The sequence below is a fragment of the Martes martes genome (genome assembly GCF_963455335.1).
Source record: "Martes martes genome assembly, chromosome: 1".
Taxonomy (NCBI): Eukaryota; Metazoa; Chordata; class Mammalia; order Carnivora; family Mustelidae; genus Martes; species Martes martes.
The window spans coordinates 195293556-195303438 of NC_137888.1; the positions used below are offsets into that span (position 1 = coordinate 195293556).

The 9883-nt window shown below is 59.7% G+C and overlaps 1 protein-coding gene across 1 annotated transcript in view; it reads right to left on the reverse strand.

The window, feature by feature from the left end:
* The window catches only part of PRKCD (protein kinase C delta), a 28510-nt gene extending 25256 nt beyond the window's left edge, over positions 1–3254 (reverse strand). The window contains exon 1 of the mRNA XM_080818029.1: positions 3038–3254. The gene's annotated coding sequence lies outside the window, so the exon portion shown is untranslated. The remainder of the gene's footprint in view (positions 1–3037) is intronic.
* Between the last annotated feature and the right edge of the window lie 6629 nt (positions 3255–9883).

Genomic DNA, 9883 nt, shown 5'->3' on the forward strand with positions numbered 1-9883 from the left:
CAGACGGAGCAAAAAACCGCTTCCTAATCTTCCTGTCTGCAAGAGGTCGCCTTGTGACTTAGGAGACCGCACGGCAGTGGGAGCCACTGCTCTGTGGTCCGGGGCAATCTCTCTGAGCTTCTGCCTGTCTTATCTTTAAAATGAGGAGACTACATCTCCCCAGGGAGTTCTAAGGCCCCAGTGACATGGCCTGACCGCTCCTGTGCTGGGCTCACATTGGGTGCACCAAATGAACAGGGACACTTTCTTATTCCTTGTTTTGCACCTTCTAGTCCAGGTGATTCTATTAATATTGGGCCCATTATGCAGCTGGAAAAAACTGAGGCCCAGAGAGATCCTAGAAGGAAGGAATGGCAAAGACAGCGAGGTATCCCGGGTCTCCTGGCTGAAAGACTTGAGCACTTTTCCTGCAAGCCCGACCAGGCCTCCACCGAAGACTCCCCTCCCCAGATGGCGGCTCCTCCTTCAGCTGAAGACCCCCATCACCACTCCCTGCAGAATGACGCACCCTCAGGCCTGGCTGTACTTTATTCCTAATTTTAATTTAAACTCCAATTAGCTGTGGCAGCTAAACGGTGTCAGCACCCTGCAGCCAAGCTCCAAATCACCCCCCAGCCCTATTCCTCCATCAGTGCTGCTGAAACTGGGCAGGCTTCAAGTGGGCTGAACAGGGTTCATGAGGTCTCTGCCAGCCATCTGCCCTTCTGCAAGCAGTGCTGTCAAGGGCACGGGACGGGCAACAGACACATCACAGACGGGAAACTGGGTTGGGGACTATTTGGGCTTTTATTAGCCCAGGGGACCATACAGTTGGGGGCGGGAGTCAGTGGTCACCAAGTAAGACTTAGCATGTGCTAAGCTCTGCTTGTGAGCCAAGCCTGTGCCAGACGCCCAGTGACCTAAGACCTTGAGTCCTCACAGCAACATTTTCTGTTCTGTAGATAAGGGGACTCCCTCAGTCTTAGAGCTTAGCTCCAGTCCCTTGCCCATAAGAGGCACAGTGAATATTGGAGCCCACATCTTTCCTGGGTCCAGAGCCTTGGGTCTGGGTCACAACACTGTAAACGCGAAGACTTGCCCTCCGGTCCCCCTCAACCTGAGGGAGCAGAGGAAGGCGAGAGACAGAGGCCTTCCCCAGCCTCCCCAGGAACCGGGGCTGGGCTTGAGGTGCGGCATGCACACCTCACGGCCAGCCCCCTGCTCTCACACACACTGGGGCTCTCACCTTCCCTCCAGCGCTGTCAACCAGGGGTGCCACTCTCTCAGTTCCCCACAATCACAGGGACTCCCTAGCTCCCAGACTGGCAGTTTCATACTGTCGGACTGTGAGTCCCCACCAGTCACACACTCGCCCCACACACTCCCAGCCACAGCTCAGAACACACCAGAACTCTTATACCATTCTACAGCCAGGTACAACTGTTCAAACCAGACAGTGTGCATGCAAGGGACACACACACACACACACACACATGGAGCTGCCCTCTACCGGCCTGTCCACCACACCCCAGCTCTGTCCACAGCAGGAACGAGGAAACTCAAGGGACCCGTCCCCTCCTTCAGTGACCAGGTCAGCCTGGTCACAGCAGCTCTGTGGCAGCAGGAAAGGAAGACAAGGGAGTGTACATACACACCCACACTCATACAGACACACGCATAAGCGTGAGGGGCTGACACTCTAACACCACTGGTTCCCCAAATTAACAGCTCAAACGTATATGGCCAGTGGGTCACCACGGCACAAACCAGTGTGCAACACAGGACCCTCCAGACACACAAGGGACACACAGGCATACAAGGACACACACACACACATACCAACACACAGGAGTCTGGTGCCAGCACACCAGGACATAGTACGCACAGAGTGGCAAAGGGCACACAGAGCCGCGAGACACCCAGACATACACACGCACACACAAGTAAGTCACTCCATGTGGAAAAGGACCACAGACACAATGACAAAGAACACAGAGGGAGAGACAGACACATCATATACCTACATGCCCAGATACAGGCGACTCAGCACAAGGAGTCAAGTCCAACCATACAGGGTAGGGACCAGAGAAGAGGATGCCCCCCACCCCACCAGATCCTTCTAGCCAGGCGGAAGTGGAGGGGCTCAGTGGGGTTCTCCCCTCCCAGGCGAGGACAAATGGGAGAGTCGGAGAAGTGGGACAGTTCTGAGGGTGCCCACCTCCTGCCTTTCCACCCGGCTCTCCTCCACCCTGTCCCCTCACCTGGCCAGGCCCCCACGCGGGGGTGGCGTCTGGATTGCGGAGGGGCCCGGATCGACGGGACCTGGAAGGAGCCTCCAGGGGAGGGGACTCAGAGGGGCGTAAGGGCGGGGCGGTAAGAGGGGGGGAATGGTGGAGACTGGAGCCACGCCCAGCCCGGAGACAGATGGAGAAAGGCATAGACACTCAGACTGGAAGAAGAGGGAGAGCAAGGAGGAGGCGCCGCGCGGGCTGGGCCCGGCAGGGACTCAGACGCGAGCAGCGAGGCCGGGCGGGCGGCCTGTAGCCTCCCCTCCGCAGTAGAAAAGGAGAAGGCGGCGGGACCGGCAGGGGGCGACGAGCGTGGGCCGGGGGCGCGGCTCCGGGAGCACAGGATCCAGGGGGCGGCGGGAGGTGCGGTGGGGGTGGGGCATGCGGAGGGCTACGGACTGACCCATCCGGACCAGAAAAACGCGGACGCGGGAACGGAGAGGGGGTGGGGACAGATGGACCCACCGAGAGCCCCGGGGATTCGCGAGGGACGGGCGAACGCTCCGAGGGTCTAGGGCACACAAGCGGGTGACGGGGCCGGGAGCCGACCGACGAGAGGGCCTCGACCCCCACCGCTGCACGGAGGGAGGGACAGACAGACGGACGGGAAACCGAGGCACCGGTCGGTCTCGGGGCGCGACGGGACTTTCGCCGACCGCGGCTCAGTTTCTCAGTTTCGGAAACGGGAACCGGATCGTAGAGGGGGAAGGGAGGGGCGGCGCGCCCCAGGGGTAGCCGGGATCCCACGTCGGGGCCCGGCCCTCACTCACCTCCCGCGCACCGCCAGGCGCCAGGGGTCGCGGCGGCTGAGGTCCAGCTCCCCGCGCCGTTCCCGGGCGCGCGCGGGGACAGGGGTCGGTGCGGGCCCGACCCGGACGGGCCGGTAGGCCGGAGAGTCCCGTCCGGACCTCAGCACGGCGGGCGGATGCCGGGGGTCGCTCTAGGGATCCCAGGGCAGCCGCCTCCCTCTCGCGCGCCGCTGCACACGGAAGTGCAAGGGGGCCGGGCGGCGCGACCTCACCCAGGTGCCGGCCCCGGCCCCGCCCCCACTCAGGGCCCGCCTCCGCCAGGGCCAGCCCCCCCAAGGCCCCGCCCCCGCCGCCGCGAGGAGGGGGGTCCCGGCCTCCACCTCCCGGTGCAGGTCGCTCTCTGCCCTCCCCAGCACGCCTCGGCCCCCGTCCGCCCTCAGCCCCTCAGAAGGCGCCCCACTTTACGGAGGAGGACGCTGAGGCCCGCGGGAGGGGGGCGCTCTCCCCACCTCTCGCACACTGAAGCGGGGAGGCGCCGGCGGGGCTTCCCCAGCTCCCAGCGCCCACGCCCGGGACTCCCCACCGGCCAGCTGGCCCGCCGCGCCCGGCCTCGCTCTCTCTCTCTTCCTGTTGGCTGGAGTGTGGACGCCGCCGGGCCCAGTGCCCGCCGCCAGGCCGGCTGGTCCCGGCCCTGCCCCGGAGACGAGCTGGGGAGACTCCAGCGGGGGAGGCTCTCGCTCGTCTGTCCCTGCTGGTCCAGCGATTCTAAGAGCAGCCCCTACCTTGATCCCCCAGTCTTCTGCTCTCCTGCCCCCACTTTCCAGAACTCCCCACCGCCCCCAGTAGGAGCTCAAGTCTCCTTTCTGTACTGGAAACTCGGTGGCCAGGCATAACTCATTCATTCATTCACTCATTCATTCCTTCACTGGGTACCCTCTGGGCCTAAAGTCTGGGGATGGAGAGGGACCCAAGGATCCCATTAGCTTGCCCCACATGCTCAAAAAGGGAAAAGCCAATGACGCCATACTCCAAAGAAATTTCATTTTTCCAGAGGCAAAGAAGAGGGTTCCAGGTCCCAGGCCTTCTGGGAGAACACCTAGAAGGGATGGAGAGACAGCTCTTCCCAGCTGAAGCCTAATGGTTGGAAATGGGGGGCAATTCCTGAGGAGGACCGAGTTGATCAAGGAGCTCATGGCAGAGACAGGTCATGGCTAGGACTTTGGTCTCAAGGAGTACGTTGGTGGCAGCTCTTCCAATGGAGTGGGCTCCTGGAAGAATGGATGGGGAGAGGGGAGCTACCACCTGTGCTGGTGGGAGGACCCTGGGTTGTGGAAGATGGGTGGGGAGAACGGGCCAGAGCAGGTGGGTCACTGGATGGTGGGTGGATTGGGGTGGGGGGAAGAGTCTAGTGAGACCTCCAGGGATGGAGAGCCCTGGCAGAGATGCGGATCCCAAATCTATATTAAGGGGGGAGGGTGGGCTGGGCTGGAAAGAGCAAAATTACAATGATTCTTTCCACCACAGAGAAAAAGGGGGTCCTGGTACCCTATGCCTGGGAAGGGGGACCTGTTTTGAAAACTGGCGTATGTCCAGTTTCCTTGTCCTAATGTCCCATGGGGGTAGGCTCTTTCCACCAAACTGGATGCTTCTGGCCATGTGGAATATCATTTGGGAAACAAGCCTTATGCCTTACCCTTCACACATGCTGTGTCCTGGGCCCAAATGCCACTTCCCACCCACCCCCATGTCTCTCCCTGTCTTGGTTCCTGCCACTTCTCCCTGACACCCAGCTGTGAATCCAGAGCAATTCCCTGAGCTGAGGAACCGTATTCATTAGAGTGTTTTGTGTCCTGGTCCTCTTACCCCCACCCCATGGCTTCCCTGGGGCTGGGCTGGAGAGAAGGGTGATGGAGGTGAGCTTCAGGTGACTTCTGCCTACCTGGGATCAAATTTCCTTTCCGGTTCTTTCCTCCGGGTCCGCAGTGGCCAACTTATCCTCTCCCTCAGCATCAACAGTTAGCCCACTTCATGCTAGGCTGTACCCTTTGGGATCTCCAGGTCTAACCGCAAGACCTTTGCTCCCACACCCTAAGATTCACCTTAGAACATGGAAAGGAAGAACAATGGCTATCACTGATGGAGCCTCCCCAGGGTCAGGCCCTGCACCCCATGAACATGCTCAATCTGCTCAGTCCTCAAGACCCCACAAGGTAAGGGCCACTATTAGTGCCACTTTGGGTGAAGAGCAAAACTGCGTCTCGAAGAGAGGCGAGACCGCTGCCCAGGGGTACACAGCTAGGGAATGGCAGGGTCAGGATTCGAACGAAACTGCCCTGCTCCGAAGCCCATGTTTTATATCAGCAGTTCTCAATCTCAACACTCCTTCCCTTTGGCCCAGATAATTCCTTGCTGTAACGATTGTCCTGTGCCTTGCAGGATGTTTAGCAGCATGCCTGCCCTCTACACACTAGATGCCAATAGCACTCCTCTCCCTCAAGTTGTGGCAGATAAAGATGTCTCCAGAGACTGCCAAATGTCCTTGGTAGGGGAGGGCAAGGGAGCAAAAATCACACCTTGTTGAGAACCATGACTTTAGAGCAGGGCTGGTAGCATGCTGTGGGAGCCAGAAAGACTTAAATTAGACTCCAGGAAGTACTTTCTGGGCCCTCAGGATTATGCAGACACATGAGCTCAGGGGCTGTGAGCACACACTGGCATTGGCCAATCTTTCTGTTCTGGAAACTTCAAGGGGAAGTGTGATGCACCCGAAGAGGGGCAGAGAGGCTGAGGCTGTGTAGGCCACACTGTGACAAGGGTAGAGGAAGGATGCAGGTGGGCTTCCATCCAGAGACAAGCCCAATGACCAGGGACCCTGGGGAGAACAGGCCAAGCTCAGCTGGAGCCACTGTGCATGGCAGAACTGTTCCTGAGCGCCACACTGGGTGGGCCAGGGCAGGGGCCACACAAGCTTGCCTCTGTGTCCCCATAACCTGCCTGCTCCCCACCTTGGAAGGGCCTCCTGAGGCCTGGGAGCAAGCCCGGGCTATGCCACCTGCTAACTGTATGACCTTAGGCATCGACCACACCTCTCTGCTCATGACAGACCCATGTCAGGGGCTGAGTCAGGGTTAGGTGAGATGAGGTGTGGGAAACCTCAGCCAGGGTGGACACCTGGTGAGTGCTCAGCTCCCATGGGCCAGGGCACAGGTACCGTCACTTTGCTGAGTCACAGGCTATCAGCCTTGGAAGAGCCCTTGATGGCCTCTCATGACACGGGGTGTAAATCCCCAAGCAGGGCTGGGCCCCTGGCAACCGCCCAGAAGTGGTACTTTCTCTTCTTCCTCCTTTGGATTTGCAGCCAAGGAGACAGGCCCATCACGGAGAGTGGTGGACAGTGTCCAGACCCCTACTCCTAGCATGCAACCAGGGCTATTCCTCTCTGGGCTCCCTGCAGGGTTTGTCCAGAGGAGGGCTGGCTTGACTGATGCAGCTCCTACCCCATCCAAAGGCCATGAACACTGGGGGCCCCCAGACCCCTCCACTGGAAGTCCAGGACTCAGCTAAACCACCTGGAACAGGTCTGAACCTTCCTCTGTCCCTGGGGCCCACCTAGCTGGGGGGCAGGATGGGGTTTCCCCCCACCCTTGATCCCTGCCAAAAATTGGTCCTTGCTCTGGCCTCTCTGCCCCTCGCTTTCTTGCTCCTCTGTATCATCATCCCTGTCCTTAAAGCTTTGGCTGCAGGTGCCATCCTCATCACGCCCAGAGTGCTAACCTGGCCATGTTAGATTCACTCATGTTTCTAGAGCAGGAGGCCCACGTCAGCAGGAATGTTGTGCTGGGGGGAAGGGCACTTGGGACATGGTCCAAACTGTGGTCCTACCTCAGGCCACAAAGATAGTCATGAGCAGGGATTGCAGCCTCAGGCCCTGGGTAGGGGGTAAGTAAGTGCTGTGGCTTTGGGAGCAGTGCCACATGGTAGTAGAATGCTGGGCTAAGGGCTTAAGGGGCCAAGTTCATATCCTGGCTCTCACCTGGACCTGGACTTAACTGCAGATGAGCTTCCTCATCTGTGGAATGGAGATGATAAAAGTAATACTGGCCTGGTGGGTGGTTGGGAGGGTGGGAGAAACCGAGCTCATGGGGTGCTAGGCGTGAGACTCAATCCAAGAGTTAGTGAGACCCAGCTAACAGTCCCCAAGTTCTGTCCTCCATGCATTTGTTTTTGGGTGAAACTTGAGAAGTACTTGGGGTAGGCAAGGGGAAGGTGCTTTCTGAGAGCATAGGCACAGGGCTTTGCTGGGGCTCTCATGGGTATGCAGCCCCTGGCTTGCCCCAGTCCTATACTGACCGTGGCAGAACACCTGCCCACCTGAGTTCCCACCTCTGGCTCTTTGGCCCCTCTGCCCCCAGAGGGGTATAGAGGGGAGGCTGGATGGATGTCAGTGCTGTCAGAGCCAGGAACAGAACGAAAGCTTTTCCCTAGCACAGAGACCCAAGGGAGCCCCCACCTCTTCCCCCATCACCACTGGACCTCTCCCATCCCTTCCTCCCCACACCTCGCAACAGCACCCTCTGCTCTAATCTGCTAGGTCTCATACTAGGCTCTGACACCCGGGCTCGCCAGGCCCCTCGCCTCCTCGCCTCCCCATGCCTTAGTTTCCTCCCGCAGCGGGCAGCTCACCCAGCCCAGCTTGGCTGGTGGGGTACGGGGAACAGGCCCTGCGCGGGAGGGCGGCCCTCGCGGTGGGGAGGGTGTGGAAGAACCGCAGGCACACGGTCGTCCACCGTGCGACACACACACACCCCATCCGCGCCCAGACCGCCGCGCGCGCCCCCGCAGGCATATCTCGGTGTTAGGGTACCGACTGGCCTCAGGCCCGGCCGCGCCCCGCCCCGCCCCGCCCCGCCCCGCCCCGCCCCAGGGAAGCCTGTGGGAGCAACGCCGTAGGCCCCGCCCCACCCTGTGACGCACGCCGGGCTATAAAAGGACCGGCTCTATTCCCGGGTCCGGCTGCCACCTGGAGGCTGGGCTGGCCCCGTCACCTCGGTCCCGGCGCCACTTGGCGCCTTGGCCTCCTCGTCCTTCTTCGCAGCTGGATCCGTCCAGGAAAGTCCGTGAGACCTGAGTGTGCCCATTTGGTGGACGGCGCAGCCAACGCCCTGGGAAAGAGGGTCGTCCAAGGCGCCGCAGCCTGTCCCCTAGGAGGGAGCCTGTGAGAAGACCGTGAGGACAGGGGCTTGGACTGGGGATGAGAGATGGGGAGAGAGAGTCACAGAAATCTGGAAAAGTAATGACACGCTTTGGCTATTCTGATGAAAAATAAGGAATTAAGGAAAATAAAGACGAGTTTACAGAGGAAAGTAGAAGTCTCCCATAATTGCGCCGATAATTTGATCTCCCCAGACAGATCTACTCTCCACACTGATTATATCTTTAGAAACTTGTGCTGGAGGCCACCATCCGGACAAACTTTCTAGAGAAGATGACAGAACACTCTGGGACTCAGGACCCCTTAATAATTTTGCCCTGGGACCAGGATGGGGGGTGGGGATGGTCCTAGGCTCCTGATCCAGATTTCACCCAGGGTTTGCCAATACCTCTGAGCAGGGCTGTGAGCAGGGGCAGTGGGCAGTGCCCAAAGAGAAGTGGTTGGGCCAGTTGGACCAGCAGAGTGTGAGCAAGTGCCTGCATACTGGCATAGCCAGCACCCTCCATCCCAGGCCCTCCAGGGTATAAGAGGCCCCAGGGCATCAGGACACCCCCTTGTCAACCCACTCACCTTCCCCCCACATGCTGCTCATCAAAACCCCTGCCTCTACTCAAGCTGGGCTTTGCCCCTGGAATGCCATTCCGTCAAGCTCTCCACCATCTCACAAGGCCCCCTACAAAAAGTCCTCCTCCAGGAAGCCTCCCAGATGCCTGCCCCTCACCAAGGAAGTCCTCTGTTTCCCATAAGCCCTCCCTTCAAGTCTACCCCACCGGCCTGCACTGTCCAGAGCCTGTCCTGAGGCCCCAACCACATGGCACAGAGGCTCCGGAGTGCGAAGAACTAGCAGGCACCCTCCACACTAACTGGCTGTGTGACCTTGAACAACTCCCTTGGGGCTGCTCTGAGGGGGGATTGAAATGTTGGGAGCAAAGGGCCCAGCCTGTGCCCAGGGCTAGAAAGAGGCCGCTGGGCTATCCGTGTCCAGCTCCCTCAGATTTGAGCTCCCTTGGCTGAGACATGCCTCCACCCAATGCCCTGCAGGTTGTAGGGGGCAGATGCAGAGGTTAGCCTCCCCGGAGAGCAGAGTCTCACCCTCAGACTGCTGCTCACCCCACCACCTTCACATGCCTGAGCCCTGTCTCTGCCCACAGACTTCTGTGGGCAGAGGCTGTGGCCACCTTGGCCACAGCAGCTAGGCAGACAGCCAGGCTGCTGGGCAGCAGGAATGGTGAGGCCTTGGGGCAAGAAACACAGCCAGTTCCCAGACCAGCCCCTTGGGGCCTGTGAGCACTGGGCACTCATCCCAGAGCAGTGGAGGAAGGGGAGGAAGAAGGCTGGAATTTCTGGATAATGGATGGCATTTGGGTCAAGGGCTGGGGTACACAGTCTAAGCCCTCAGGTGGGACCCTTTACACTCCCACTCTAGGCCAGTGGGGTGAGGACTCGGGCCGGCTGAATACGGCTGCACCAGGGTTCCCCAGGATAAGGACTCGAACCATAGCTTCGGGTACCGAGTCCAGAATCACGGGAGCTGCCGGGTGTGGGGGAGATCTGGGATCATGCTAGAGGGCCTTGCAAAGAAGACGAACTGACTTTCAACTTGGCCTCAGGTTTCACAACCTGGAAGCCTGGGAAGTTCATGCTGATGTCTGCTC